The sequence below is a fragment of the Pelodiscus sinensis genome, chromosome 2, assembly GCF_049634645.1.
Source record: "Pelodiscus sinensis isolate JC-2024 chromosome 2, ASM4963464v1, whole genome shotgun sequence".
NCBI classification, from domain to species: Eukaryota; Metazoa; Chordata; order Testudines; family Trionychidae; genus Pelodiscus; species Pelodiscus sinensis.
The window spans coordinates 134,868,739-134,884,996 of NC_134712.1; the positions used below are offsets into that span (position 1 = coordinate 134,868,739).

At 38.7% G+C, this 16,258-nt stretch overlaps 1 protein-coding gene and 1 long non-coding RNA gene across 13 annotated transcripts in view; one reads left to right on the forward strand and one right to left on the reverse strand.

Annotated features, from left to right (window-relative positions):
• Positions 1–3,803, reverse strand: part of LOC112545295 (uncharacterized) — a 53,653-nt gene extending 49,850 nt beyond the window's left edge. For 4 of the 5 annotated variants that reach the window (XR_003088765.2, XR_012901792.1, XR_012901791.1 and 1 more), the window contains exons 1-2: positions 3,681–3,803; positions 1,963–2,095 (exon numbers count right to left, since the gene is read on the reverse strand). This is a non-coding gene — a long non-coding RNA (uncharacterized LOC112545295). Of the gene's footprint in view, positions 1–1,566; positions 1,696–1,962; positions 2,096–3,680 lie in introns of those variants that run through there. The other variant, XR_003088764.2, reaches the window with a different exon arrangement.
• The window catches only part of CTNND2 (catenin delta 2), a 1,073,049-nt gene that overhangs the window by 686,757 nt on the left and 370,034 nt on the right, over positions 1–16,258 (forward strand). The gene's annotated exons all lie outside the window — the stretch shown is intronic.

Sequence of the window (16,258 nt, forward strand, 5' to 3'; positions counted from 1 at the left end):
GCAGTTACACTACTCAGTTGTACATAATCCTTTCTAGTTCTCATAGACAATGGTGAGACCCACAGGGAATGACTGCATTTTGCAAATTAACTAACAAGTGAATACACACAGTTCTTTGTGTAGAATGGCTGAGTGCACATAAGCAGTTTCTTTTGTCACAATGATCTTGCTCACTTACAGCTTTTCTATCTATAATATAATTAATTGATGGGTAGAGTATCAGTTTATTTCTTCCCTTTGCTTGGGGACATTGTGTAACCATTGAGCATTATAGGCATTTACATGAAGGGGCTGGCAGAACAACATAGTAAAGAGTAGCAGTCATGCTGAAAACAGCAATGCAATCAACTCTAACATCAATAGAATATCCCACAGATGTAATATCCCATAGATATAATGTCCCATAGATAAATTATCACGTTTATCAAAAATAGTGAGTTTACAGAAAATGCTGAACTTTCTAGAATACTCAGTGATAATCCAAAAGACCCCTTTTTATGACTTTTTAATTTTTCCCCACACTCTTGAGAAACATTTTTAGTTGTGAAAATGCGGGGAAAAAACCCCCAAAATTAAAAATGTAAATAGCATTAAAATAATGGTGCGTTACTTTTTCGAGCTGTTCAGGTACAAGTCAAAACAGTTCCCGATTGTACCAGCTATTGCATAATTTAACTTAAATATCCTGAGGCATTCCTGCTGTGCTTTACTTTCAAAGTCAAACTTCTGGTAGGATTAATTTACCACCACACACAGAATGAAAGCACTGACTCACTACCTTCAGAGTTCTTAAATCAGAAGCATCTCATTGTACAAAAGAGAAGTAGGCAGAAGAAAAGCATTCTGTGTCCACTATGAACCATCAAAACTCATTTTGCATCACTTTCTACAAAGAGGTGCATTATATTTTCAAACCTGTCTTTCTAAGCCTTCCTTTTCCCTGTAGTAAAAAGAATCTAATTATAAGTGGCAATTAATATCTATGCTTCAATAAAAGTAGCAATAAAATGATAAAACATTGGCTTTTTAAGATAAGCTAAAATGTTTCTAGAGGAGTCCTTAATATATATTCATTTGGTTTATTTTAAGGATTATCATAACAACAAACAGAATTAATTTACTATAAATCTGAAGAATAGTGAAAGGCAATATCAATATTACAGTATTATGGAAGAGCCCAATAAGAATATAAACTTCAGTACACTGTACATGTGAAGGCAAAAAAAATTTCTCTGTGTATTCACTTTTATTTAAAAAAAAAATCATTAGACTTTGAGACAGAAATCTGAAGCAGAAATAGTTTCTTTGGTGACTTAATTGTTCATATTAACACTCTCTATTGCAAGGATGTTCATTCAGGGGTGCTGGAACAATTTTTATAGTGGGAGTGCTGTGATTTGTGGAATCAAACTGTAAATCTTGTATTTAATGGGAACCATTTCAAGCCAGGGAGTGCTACAGCACTCCCTGCACCATTAATTCCAGCACCTGTGTGTCCATTGGCATTTTTTTCCCAGTATGCCTTTCCCAACCCATTAATCCAACAAAATCAAGCAGCTGGAGCCATACAGTGAAAATTTTGAGATTGACAGTGCTAGCTGCATCCTTCTGTATTCCAACAGGTTATCTGTTCTGTTTTTCCTTTCTTATTGCTGAGGAAATGGCATATCCTCCCAGGCATTTATCAGTAGTTATCTAAGTGCAAAACAGTGAACGAACATGAAATATTAAAATTAAAGGGACAATCCAACTAACCCAAGCATTCACACAATTCATGACAATTGATAGGGATTCAGGGCAAGCCTCAGGTGCTTTCCCAAACCATCCCTCGAAGTGAAAGGGGTGAGTTCTCATTTTGCGTATAGAATAGCCATGAGAAAGGGTAGAAAACAAAAAGAACAGAGAATAGGAGAGGGGCAAACTTTGCTAAATATGAAGATTGATTATATAAATAGGACTTACATTGTTCCCGAAAATCTGCAAACATGTGATTCCAGCAGTGAAGGGTGAGGAGTGTTCCACAACCAAGGACCCCTATCAAGAGTGTCTGGCTTCCATCTTGGTTAGGACTACAGGACAGCATCCCTTCTCAGGCCTGTAATTTGTTGGGCAAACACTTAGACGGGGAAGAAGGTATTGCGCAAGTTCCTGGGACCTAAATTATGAAATATATCTTTTAGAACACCAAGACTATGTATGTGCCTTTTTGTTTACTGGCAACTGGTGTAGACTGGAGAGAGTAGTTGTAAGTGACCTGCAAGGGTTAGGGCCCGAGTTGGAAATATTGTGACATATGTCTAACTCAGGTCACTGTTTGATATAGTTCAATAGATTGTTTTCTATGATAGATTTTTATTATTCATTATACAGCATGGCACATGCTGTTCATCAGACGCATCTCATAGTATGCTACAGCAACACCTAAGAAGCAGAAAAGTTTGTATTTCTTAGCTCATTTCACACACTGTCTTTTTTATATGACTGTGATTGTTCTTCTGATGATACAGAAGTTTGTATGTGAGCCCTTTTTATTAGATTCATTCACTCAATTGTGCTTCCATCACACCTTTAAAAGTATTCTACATCCAATCAGTACACCGACACACCATATTGTAATGGTTGGATGTTATAATTTCATAATATTATCATGGCATGGACATTGTTGGTCCATTTGATTTGACTAATACATCTATCTATCTATCGATCGATCTATCTATCTTTTCACTTAGTGGCATATTTACTTAGTCTACAGTATGCAATTTTTAGGTTTATGAAGCCTTATCAGTATCATGATGTTTGATGTGAATGTTTTATTTTATATTTTGTTAAAGGCATAGTGTTCTTATTTCTCTCCTTTGTTCCAGAAGTGGGAGAGAGCACAAGGCTAGGCTCAGCCTTATTACCAGTGCAGGACAGCAGAAGGTGATAGTGATGTGGATAGTAGTAGTGAGCCCAGAAAGTATATATTTGAAAACCCCGGATTGGTTTTCAAATATAGGCTGGACTGGTGGTGCTGGGAGAAGTGCTGACTTACAACATTTGAACAAAGGATATTTTCCTGCATTTCTCTCAGACCTCTGAAGCTACTGTGCCTTTTATCAGAATAATATTTCTAAACATCTGCACTTAGATAGTGCACTTCATCCCCCTCTCATCTTCCCAGCTCATCTTAGGCTTGTGTGAGCCATAATTGAGCTCCTAATAGTTAAAAGACCATAATGTGATTTTGTCTGTGTTTGCCACACGTCCCTCAGTATCCTGTGGGATCATCTGCACACGTTAACAGGTGCAAACTCTGCATGATGCCTTTCTCTGGTGAAAAAATACAATTCTTGTTTTTTCAGTTTATGTCAAGTAAATAAAATGTATTTTAAAGAGCAAATTCATATGTACAGGAGAGAACATGTTAACTTCAAACATGTATCTGTAATTTACTGGCAGAATAAACTGCCATTAAAGACATCTCTGTATTACATCTCTCCCTTAATTTTCTCATCTGCAAAGTGATTATATGAGAATTGGTAATTTTATAAAGTGCTTTGAAAGTGCAAAGCCATGTTTTGTTGTTAGTTTTGCCGAGGCCACCTCCTCTGACAGTATGGCAAGGGGTGCTTAGGGTCACCAGAGTAACCCAACTGGCCCCCATAGATTTCAGCCTGCTCCCTCTTAATTGATGTTACCTCTGATTTCATTTGGAATTCAGGATTGGAGAAGGGGCAAGGAGATATGAGGTCTACCCCAACTAGTTATCAGAAACCACGAAACATTCCTTCTCTCACTGCCAGCAACTCATCCAATGAATTAGGGTCAGAGACACCTCATAATACTTAGCATTGTTGTTAGTGGTTCCTTAGCAACCAAGGCTCTAACAGTGATTGTTGCTATGGTTCTCCCAAAACTTTCTACAGTATTATGAGATGTTTTTGTCCTTTTACTTAACTTGTAAGCTATTTTCAACAAGAGTGCTTCTCTTTCTAATGGATTAGTGCTTGCAGTTTATAGTATTTTAACAAGAAAAGTGTTTAAAATATATATTTCTAAGAATTGCCTTTATTGGAAAAAAGTATCACTAACCAGCCAGTGTGTGATATGGTATAATAGGATAGCTTGGCCCTAACACTGATTACAAGATGAGCCCACCTGAAAGGAATCAAGTGATTCCAACATAAAAGACAGCAGGGAGTTACGGGATGAGGTGTGGCAGAGAGAGGAGATCAGGCTGCCTCAGGCAGGAAACCTGGCAGCTGGAGCAGGGGCTGGTGGTGGGAGTTGTGTAGGAGTTAAAGAAGGAAAGATAAGCTAAACAGCTCTGTTTGTTTTGGACTTTCTCGGTCTGTGGTTTTTTTTAAACTGTTGCCAGTTGAGCACTAATGAAGAGTGAATTAAAGGATTTGAGGTTGGAAGGTCATTGGAGGCTGAATGAATTCTTAGAGGGGCCTGGATGAAGGTGAAATAGAGACATATCAGTCACAGAAGGAGTGCTCGGGGATGCTCAGGAGGCAGTAAATAGCCACCAAGCTACATATAATGCGTATGATTTTTATTTTGTTTTATTTTTATTCAGTCATCCAAGTGAGTTCTGGTAAAACTTATATATCATATTGTGCCATCCTATAGTTTGTTCATGTGAGACATTTCAAAGAAAAGAGGCTTGAGAGGTTTATCATCATTTTCATTACTATTGCTATTTCTCTCTCTCCGTCTATAAATCCTGGTTTCCTTCAAAATCTTGTGATTCTGAGATTTGAAATACTGTAAACTGCTTGGGCTGCATTTGAATGTTTATATACCAGTGTTATATATCACATCTGTTAGTCTATAAGGTGCCACAGGACTCCTTGTCATATATACCAGAAGAAGTCTTAGGAATCGCTCAGTCAACTTGGAAGATATGAGACCACAAAATTATTGTTGGCCCAGAATTAGCTGCAACAAGATCTTGACCTTGGAATCATAGGGTGTGTCTAGACTACATGCCTCCGTCGACGGAGGCATGTAGATTAGACAGATCGGCAGAGGGAAATGAAGCAGCGATTAAAATAATCGCGGCTTCATTTAAATTTAAATGGCTGCCCCACTCAGCTGATCGGCACAGGTAAACCTGGTTTCACGAGGCATACCTGTGCCGATCAAGAAAGGCTTCTTTGTCGACACGGTGCGTCCAGACTGCCCCGATCTGCCGACAAACAGCTGATTGGCAGAGCGGGGCAGCCATTTAAATTTAAATGAAGCCACGATTATTTTAATAGCGGCTTCATTTCCCTCTGCCGATCTGTCTAATCTACATGCCTCCGTCGACGGACGCATGTAGTCTAGACACAACCATAGAATCTCAGAATAGTAGAACTGGAAGGACCTCGAAAGATCATGAAGTCCAATCCCCTGCCCTCAGGACAGGACCAAACACCATCTACCTAGATCATCCTTGATAGATGTCTGTCCAACCTGCTCTTAAATATCTCGAGTGATGGAGATTCCGCAACCTCTCTGGGCAATTTATACCAATGTTTAACCACCCTGACAGGAAGTTTTCCCTAATGTCCAATCTAAACCTCCCTTGCTACAATTTAAGCCCATAGCTTCTTGTCCTCTCATCAGAAGCCAAGGAGAACAATTTTCCCCCTCCTTCTTGTAACATGTTTAGATATTTGAAAACTGCTATCATGCCCCCTCTCAGTCTTCTCTTTTCTAAACTAAACAAGCCCAATTCTTTCAGTCTTCCCTCATAGCTCATATTTTCTAGACTGTTAACCGCTTTTGGTTGCTCTTCTTTGTACCTTCTCCAATTTCTCCACATCTATCCTGAAATGTGGTGCCCAGAACTGGACACAATTCTGTAGTTGAGTCTAATCAGCACAGAGTAGAGTGGAAGAATTACTTCTCATGTCTTGCTCACAGCACTCCTGTTAATGGATCCCAGAAATCATGTTTGCTTTTTTTTCAACAGTGTCACATTGTTGACACATAGGGTACGTCTAGACTACATGCCTCTGGCGACAGAGGCATGTAGATTAGGCTACCCGACAGAGTAAAATGAAGCGGCAATTTAAATAATCGCCGCTTCATTTAAATTTACATGGCTGCCGCGTTGAGCCGACAAACAGCTGATCAGCTGTTTGTCGGCTCAGCGCGATAGTCTGGACGCTCCCCTGCCGACATCAAAGGGAGTTGTCGACAACCTAGGTATGCCTCATCCCAGGAGGCATACCTGGGTTGTCGACAACTCCCTTTGATGTCGGCAGGGGAGCGTCCAGACTATCGCGCTGAGCCGACAAACAGCTGATCAGCTGTTTGTCGGCTCAACGCGGCAGCCATGTAAATTTAAATGAAGCGGCGATTATTTAAATCGCCGCTTCATTTTACTCTGTCGGGTAGCCTAATCTACATGCCTCTGTCGCCAGAGGCATGTAGTCTAGATGTACCCATAGTTAGCTTGGTATTCACTATGACCCCTAGATCTCTTTCTGCAGTACTCCTTCCTAGACAGTCTCATCTGTATGAAACTGTTCCTTCCTAAGTGGAGTACTTTTACTTTGCATTTGTTCTTATTAAACTTCATCCTATTTACCTCTGACCATTTCTCTACTTTGTGCAGATCATTTTGAATTATTACCCTATCCTCCAAAGCACTTGCAACCCCTCCTTAATAAGCGTACTCTCTATGCCAATATCTAAATCGCTGATGAAGATATTGAATAGAATCGGTCTCAAAACATACCCCTGCGGAACCCCACTTGTTATGCCTTCCAGCATGTCTGTGAACCATTAATAACTACTCTCTGAGTTTGGTTATCCAGCCAGTTATGTACCCACCTTATAATAGTTGCATCTAGGTTGTATTTCCTTAGTTTATCAATAAGAAGGTCATGCAAGACTGTATCAAATGCATTACTAAAGTTTAGGTATACATGTCCACTGCTTCTCCCTTATCCACAAAACTTGTTATCTTATCAAAGAAAGTTATCAGATTGTTTTGACATCATTTGTTCTTTAAAAATCCATGCTGGCTGTTACCTATCACCTTATAATTTTCCAAATGTTTGCAGGTGAATTCCTTAATTTCTTGCTCCATTGTCTTTCCTGGCACTGAAGTTAATCTGACTGGTCTGTAGTTTCCTGGGTTGTTCCTATTTCCCTTTTTATGGGCACTATATTTACCCTTTTCCAATCTTCTGGAATCTCTCCCAACTTCAGAGATTTTTCAAAGATGATAGCTAAAGGCTCAGATACTTCCTCTATCATCTTCTTGAATATTTTTGGGTGCATTTAATCAGACCTTGGTGATTTGCAGACATCTAACTTTCCAAGTAATTTTTAACTTGTTCTTTTTTATTTTAACTTCTAAACCTACCCCATTTCTACTAGTGTTCACTATGTTAGCCATCCCGTCACCATCAATCTTCTTGGTGAAAACCAAAATAAAAAAGTTGTCAAGCTCCTCTGCCATTTCCAAGTTTCCTGTTATTGTTTCTTTCTCTCTTCATTGAGCAGTGGGCCTACCCTATCTTTGGTCTTCCTCTTGCTTCTAAAATATTTGTAGAATGTTTTCTTGTTACCCTTTATATCTCTAGCTAGATTGAGCTCATTTTTTGCCTTTTTCCTTTCTAATCTTGCCCTTGTACACTTGTGTTATTTTCTTATATTCATCCTTTGTAATTTGACCTACTTTCCACTTTTTATATGACTTCTTTTTTATTTTTAGATCATGTAAGATCTCGTGGTTAAGCCAAGGTAGTCTCTCGCCATACTTTCTGTGTTTCCTATGCAGTGGAATAGTTTGCTTTTGGATCCCTTAATAATGTCTCTCTGAAAAATTGCCAATTGTCTACAGTTGTTTTTCCTCTTAGTCTTGCTTCCTCTGGGTTCTTACCTACCAGCTCTCTGAGTTTACTAAAATCTGCCTTCCTGAAATCTATTGTCTTTATTTTGCTGTTCTCCCTTCTACCAATCCTAATAATCATGAACTCTGTGATTTCATGATCACTTTCACCCAAGCTACCTTTAACTTTCATATTTTCAACCAGTTTCTCCCTATTTTTTTTAAATCAAATGTAGAACAGCTTCCCCCCAGTAGCTTTCTCAGCCTTCTTATCCAAGAACTTGTTGGATAATCTGCGCCTGCTGTGTTAGTTTCCCAATATGTGTCTGGATAGTTGAAGTCCCCCATCACCACCAAATATTGTACTTTGGATGATTTTTTTAGGTTAAAAAAAGACTCATCCACCTCTTCTGCCTGAGTAGGTGGTCTGTAGTAAGACTCCTAACATGACATCACCCTTGTTTTTACCCCTTTTTAACCTAACCCAGAGACTCTCAACAAGTCTGTGTGCTATGTCCATCTCAATCTCAGTCCAAGTGCATACATTTTGAATATATAAGGCAACACTTACTCTCTTTTTTCCTGAGCAAGCTGTACCCTTCTGTATCAATATTCTAATCACATGTATTATTCCACCAGGTCTCTGTAATACTAACTATGTCATAGTTGTGTTTATTTATTACCACTTTAAGTTCTTCCTGTTTTATTCCCCATATTACTTGCATTTGTATACAGGCATACAAGAAACTAATTTGATTTTGCCCCCAGTTCTGCCTTGTTCCTACTTTATCTCTGCTGTTATATCCCATGGTCCCTCCAATTTCTGACCCATCTCCCAGGTCTCCATGTTTTTCACTTAACCTATGTGCTTTGATCACTTGCCCCCGTTGAATCTAATTTAAAGTCCTCCTCACTTGGATCAGTGTAATTTCTCAGCTCATGCTGTTACCTTATCCAAATTGCCATATGTCAAAGAAGAAAATGGTTTTGTGTACAGTTTTTTTTTTATTTAAAAACAAAAGGTGTGTTAAATCCCCCAAGCATCATAGTGGAAGTATTGCCACATTAGAAAGTGAATTAGTTTTAATCTATACTGTGTGTTTTTATAGGGCAGGCACTATCCTTTTTATTGCAGACTTTTCTTCCTGGTTGATACTCCTAGAATACTACTGCAGAAATGCTATTAAGAAGTACTTTTCCAGATCCTTATCGGATACTGCTGAAATCTCATGAGAACATGCATTTTCATGGAATTTTGGATAGCGGTGGTAACAGAAAAGAAACTAAATAAATACAAAGCTATGAATATTACTATCTTTACCAAATTATTTTTAATATGTGCAAAAATGTAACATGTTCAGAAATACATTGTTGTGATAAACATTCATCTCTAATAGATGAGTTGGCTGGATGATGTCATTTGGCTGATCTTTTCAATGGAAGTAAAAATAAATTAGTTTTTGTTGCCACCAAATTATTCCTATTTGAAGTGTTTAAACTTTACAAGACTAAGAAGTTGGCTCTCTGAATTGCTCTTGTAATTTTCAGTACTTTCATAATTTAATCATCTTCAGGCCCATTCCCCCCCCCCCCTCTCTTTCCATGTTATTTTAAATAAAGTCATTTCCAGAGGTAGGCAAAACTAAAATTAGAGCACTGTTAAGCTTAACAGTCACTCTCAAATTTGGGGAATTATAAAAGTAAAGGAAGATCACAGTGTTCATTTAAAATGGTTAAAAATAGTTTCTATCACTTTTTTTGTAGAGAGAGATAAGGAAATGTAAACAAATATAAATTGATGGCAATCATCTTCTAGGCTTGAAAGCAGTATCCAATAGGACTTTATTTCTGCAGTGGAAAGTTGGGGGAAGGGGAGAAATTTTGGTTATGTGAGCAGGTGAAACACTGTTACTAGACCTACCGAAAAATCTTAAGGCTAGATTTTAGAATAGAAGAAAGCAGATAAAATGATGTATTTTCTATATTCAGTGTGTCATTGGTCCATGTCTATAAAAAAATGGAATATGGACAAAAGAAATGTGCTACAAATATTATTGTATGAATACCAATACATGAGTGTCAAATTAAAACAATGTTGATCTATAACCAGGGCTCGACAAATCATTGAATCTACTCGCCTGTGGCGAGTATATTTTAGCCAGTTGCCCCGTTCACCCGTGGCGCGCACATGCGCAATGCGGGTCTTGCACATGCGCAGTGTGGGGCTGGAGAGCAGATTTCGCCACCGTTTGTCAAGCCCTGTCTATAACCATGACCAGAGTCCTACACTCATAGTTCCTTATCTGAATTTCCTTTCCCTTCACAAAAATATTTAAGATGGGCACTGAGGGAAATGGCATGCAATTTCCATAACATACCTTTAAATACCTTTAAATTTCCCAGATACATAGTTCTTTACCTACATCTTTTTACTCTCACTGGCAGATCTTTTATTACAACACTTTCAGGACCATGGACAATTCCCAATTTATACAAATTGTAATTTAACTGTTTTTTCCTCCACCAGTAACATAATTATTTGTTTATAATTGCTATTAGTGTTGTTACATTTAACAACCACAGGCAGATTATGCTACCTAATTTCTGTCTCTGCTCTTTTTGCTTTACATCATCAATTCAAAGTGACATATTCGGCTCTCTGCATCATCCGTGCAACAACATTGACTTCACTGGAGTTACATAGGGATAGTATAGATTTGTTGTTTCAGTTGTAGAATATGAATGATGGGTAGTAAGTCATTTCTAAATTGTTAGACAACATATTTCTATAAAACAAATACCTATTTCCACTTATCTGTTTTTAAGCCAATGTCTGTTTTTCTCTTGTGTTTATATTTGCATACTTTTAACCAGTATTCAGTAACATTTCACCCCATCTTGTTCTCCCTTGCCATGTACCTTTATCTTTATTTGCACTCTCATCAGGGTGTGTGAGGATTTCATATTACACTCTCTCCACTGTTCAGAGACTGTGCCAGACATACAATGTAATTTAGTATGTCTCATTTGATCCAAAATTGTTTTTGTAATATGAAGTGTGCAGGGGGAAGATCCAAAATCTAGCTCTGACTGTGTTAAATTGTCGTGTTTTATTACTGTGGTGGTATAACTTACACTGCTTTATAACAAAGATTGTGTATATTAATATATATCGAGTAAGTGGTAACTAGCTATAAATGAAGAGGGGTAGTAAAATAAAGAGAATAACTAACTATAAAAATGGCACTACTCTGAATAGAACAGAAACTCATTGACAGCTGGACACCAGGAGATACAATTCATAGCTGACACAAGCTGGTACCATTGATTTCAGTGGAATTCCACCCATTTGCACCAGTGATGAAATAGATTCCACATAACCAAAATAAAAGTATGTAACCTCTCAGATTTGATGAAAACAGCATCCAGCTGTTGATTGAAGGTTAGACATAATCAAACTCAGAGCAAAAATAATTTTAAACATATTCAAGAAATAATGTATATTTTTCTACTAAAGCTGTTGGTCTAATTTTTGGTCTGATAAGATGGCTTTGTACCAGTTCAACAATGATATTTAGGCACAACTGTGCTCTCGGGGCACTGCAGAGTGAGCCATTCCTTAGGGGGAGCTGAAGGAGATATTCTTCCTTGGTGTTTCTGATGAGTATGAGATCTGCTACATCCTATCTGCAGTTGTAGCATACTTCCCCATATGTGATCATGCACCTCAGCTGGTGGGTGAACACGGGGGGTGGGGAAGGAGACACTGCATTCATTCCACCTTCATTAGGTTGGCTTGCAGTACAGGGGGTTAACAGATCGATCAATCCTCCTTTGGACAGTGCAGGAACTGCAATCACAACTTGCTGTTTCACAGAGCTCAAATGGGTAGGCATGTGGTTTCCTGTGCCTATACACTTTCTATCCCGCTGAACTTGCAGGCGCAGCCAAGGTCACAATAAGTAATGTGTCTTAGTGGAGTTGATTTTTGTGCTTCATTTTGACACTGAAGCAGCTCCTTCAGTTTTCCTTTCCATTTACTGAACAGCTTGTTAATTCAGTTGGTTAGCCAGCCAGGTGGGACACACTTTTCTTAAGGGGTCTATTTGCTTCCTGCTATGTGCATATACCTGCTTGTCATATCAGCTGAATACATAGTGAGTAAAGCATCTACTAAAGAGTTGTTAATCTCTGATTGGCTTGTTACTAGGCCAGGCCTGCTCCACAGGGAGACAGTTACTGTAGGCTAACCAATTTGCAGAATAATTTGTTGGTGAGATGCAGGTGCAGAAACCAGATTCTTGTCCTCTTATAATGTCCATGCCATGAAAAGAATACTGTATTCATAAATGACAGCTTACTTTTCTATCCTATTTTAAAATCAGGCTGGACCAAGATTCTGATTTCACTTAGTGGTTTTACATTGGTGCCGTTACTTTAAATTTATTGAAGAGTCTCATGATTTACACTGCACTGAGTAATAGGTGGCTTTCAACATATCTGAGATGCATCACAAATTTTCACAGAGAATACTTTATTGTAATCATGATATATACGCTTATACTAATTTTACATTGTTGATTATTTGAAAAATAGTTAACTATTTAAATTGTATCTTACGGCTTGTCTATTATCTACATATTGAGTTAAAGGTAAAGTTGGTGTTTGGAGAAATTCATCTCTACAAGGAAAAGTGTGGTGGTGGTGTTTTCTTGTTGTTGGATTAGTACATTTTTAATGTAAAAAGAACCTTCTGTGCAATTATTCTTTGATAAATGTTTATATTGACTGTAAAACCATTTTACATTTAATCACACAATATTGCAAAATAGACCTTTCAAAAATAGCCTCTTGGAAGTGTTTATACTGTTAAAATTAAAAATGGAGGGATGAGGTGGGAAAAACAGAGGAAAGATGGCTCAAAGGATTAGAAATGGTAAACTCAGAATTTCACCTTGGGTCACGAGTTTTAATCTAACCTAGAGGGTCTGATCCTCTGTATGCAGATGGGTCACTACTGCATGTGGTCTCATAGATGTCAATAGTACTCTTCTTAGCAATCAGAAGTATTCCAATAATAAATGTAGGATTAGGTTATAAGGATCAATCCTGAAATGGGCTTCAGGCAGGCACAGAAATGGGACTGTGTGGAGGTAATTGGGGATGGGGTTTGTGTCCAGATTGTCCAGTAATGGAGATTCCACAGCCTCCCTAGGCAATTTATTCCAGTGTTTAACCACCCTGATAGTTAGGCAGTTTTTCCTAATGTCCAACCCAAACCTCCCTGCTGCAGTTTAAGCCCATTGCTTCTTGTCCTATCCTCAGAGGCCAAGGAGAACAGTTCTCCCCACTCCTTCCCCACCTTGTGGCACCCTTTTAGATACCTGATCTTTGCTTAGTTAAGATAAATAGAGTTCCTGGAGATTGTCACTGTAAGGCTATGTCTACATGTGTTCTATACACTCTCCAATTCATCAACATTCTTCTGGAATTGTGGGCAACAGAATTGGACTCAGGATTCCTGCAGTAGTCTCACCAGTGCCAAATGCAGAGGTAAAATAGCCTCTTGTCTAGGCCTGGGAAATATACAGTCCATAGGCCAGATCTGGCTCACCAAGCATTGGATCCAGCCCATGGAGGCAGTAGGGAGCCCCAGGCAGGCTCCCCTGCTTGCCCTGAAGCCTCACACACTGCTCAGAAACACAGCTGCGGGGTGCTTTCTCTTTGAGTCTGGGGGGGAGGGGAGAGGATTCAGACCCTGCTCCTTTCCCCAGCACAATCGCATTGGCTGCTTTCTGGACAGTCCCCTGCCCTAGGTCACAACTGTCTCCTCCACCCAAACTCCCTCCCAGACTCCATTCTCCCTCCTGCACCCCAGTCCATTACCCCAAGCTCCCCTCTGCACCCTACCACCATCCCAGACCCCGCATCTCCTCCATTAGTACCATGGAAGAGTGCAGCCCTCAGCCACTTTCCAAAATCTTGGAGTGGCCTCCTCCCGCAATCAACAATTATTGCCTACCCCTTCTCTTGTCCTTATATAGGCAAAAGTTCATCTAGCTCAAGTGAAAGGTTTGGGTACGTCTACACTAGCCCCATAGTTCAAACTAGGGAGGCTAATGAGGGCAACCAAAATTGCTAATGAAGTGCGGGATTTAAATATCCCGTGCTTGATTAGCATAATCCCGGCTGGTCGCCATTTTGGAAACTGATTAGCTCGAAGTAACTGCCCACATCTACACATGGCAGAGAAACAGGATTCCGAGATGAACCCCTTAGTTTGAATTAACTGTTACTCCTCGTGGAATGAGGTTTAACAGTTAATTCAAATTAAGCGGTTTATCTCAGAATCCTGCTTCTCTGCTGCGTGTAGATGTGGGCAGTAACTTTGGGTTTGTCAGTTTCCAAAATGGCGACCGGCCAGGATTATGCTAATCAGCACAGGATATTTAAATCCCACACTTCATTAGCAATTTCGGTCACCCTCATTAGCCTCCCTAGTTTGAACTAGAGGGCTAGTGTAGACGTACCCTTTGTCTGGAAAATACTACATGATAAGGCCTCATATTTTACAAGCATTTGACAGTCTAATTTGCATGCTCAGCAGAGACACAGAGGATTGAGTAGGTTAGGGAGACGGTTTCATTCAAAATACTAAACAAAAATAGTACCATCTATTTTTAAATAGAGGTGTTTTTATTAAACACTTAAAATAAGACTAAAAATTGTGAGTTATGGGGGGGGGTTTAGAAATGGAAATCTCTTACATTTCATGACAACAGAATTATGTTGTATTGAGAGAGGTCAACTACTTGAAATCTTTAAAATTTCATTAAGTTTAAAGGAAAATAGTTTCTGGGTCTACATCATCCTCTAACTACCTCAGCAAGTATTGTGGTTTTACTGTTCTGTTTTCTCTCTGGTATTGTTGGTGTTACCACCTACAAGAACAACAGGGAGCTCTGACCATTTTACTGTCTATACAAGAGAAACAGTGAAATGACTAAATATGAAATGCTTTTTCATGTGAACAAGGTAAATATACTGAAAAACAGTGTAGCAAAATATATTTTCCTCTTATCTCTTTCGGTGTTAGTAATCATGGGAGTTGTGTGAAACAATGATAGTTAGAAAAGGTTCAGACAGTAGTGCAGTTTCAATTGATGGTATCTTTTTAACAATACATAATACTAAAGCACTAGCTTTAGTATTTTCAGACAGACAGTACTCATCTATTAAGAATGTGAGAATTGAGTTTCATTGATATGTTTTTGGATGAGGTCTTTCAGTTAAACTGTCAGGTTTTGTTTTTAATATTTTACATGTCTTGCATTGTCAGGCAGCATTCTTTATCATTAAGGTTTCTTCAGAATCTTAAATATATGGGCTCATATCTTAGAAACTTTCATTAAGCCTATTGAGAGAGAAGTCGCTTTTGAAGATTTCTGTTAAGCTTGAACTTTGAACCCATTTCTCAGAGGTAAAAAGTGGATAAATCTGTAACTCCCTCTTAAGTACCAATATGTTGAGAAAGTATTAGTTCATGAGTTCTAGCCTTTGATTTTGATTAGTACCTTTTTCCAAAGAGAGAAAGTTAATTCCTTTTTGAAAGGTATGTCAGAAATCAGAGTAAAAGCTGAAAAAAAGTAAACTTGGCCTTTGAAAGGCCCAGTTAGTGTAGAGAAATTTCAGAGGGAAAAGCAATTGTTCCTCTCAGCTAAGCAGTGTAGTGTTCCTAAGGTTGTGTTGTTAATCTTTGTTTCTTTTCCCTAAGGGAGAGAAAACTTGAATATTTTTCTCTATCCCCCAAATCCTTGCAAGTCTGTGCTTTGCAGCACTGGTCTATACCAATGAAAATGGAAGAGCGTGGTACCCTGACTATCCCAATGGAAAAAAACATAAGCAAGAATTACATATTTCTCTCAGGACGTGTATGAAATACTCATTAAGAATAAGGGAGCTCTAAGCAGTAGGAGAACATGCATTATAGTATGAATACAGAGGCACATGAAAAGCTTTCATTTCTATGCTGGACTGTCCATGCCTTCTTTTTTTGTATGGTAAGTACATTAGAAGCAGGAAGCCTGCTAAAAAACCTGTGGGTCCCCTAGATGATCGAATTATAAAAGGAGCAATCAAGGACGATAAAGCCATTGCAGAGAAACTAAATGATTTCTTTGCTTCAGTCTTCATGGCTGAGGACGTTGGGAAGATTCCTGAATCTGCACTGTCCTTTGTGGGTGATGAATTTGAGGAACTGTACAGGATTGAAGTGTCATTAGAGGAGGTTTTGGAACAAATAGAAAAACTTAATGTTAACAAATCTCCGGGACCGGATGGCATTCATCCAAGGGTTCTAAAAGAACTCAAATGGGAAATTGCTGAGCTATTATCTGTGGTTTGTAACCTATCCTTTGAATCGGCTTCCATACCTAATGA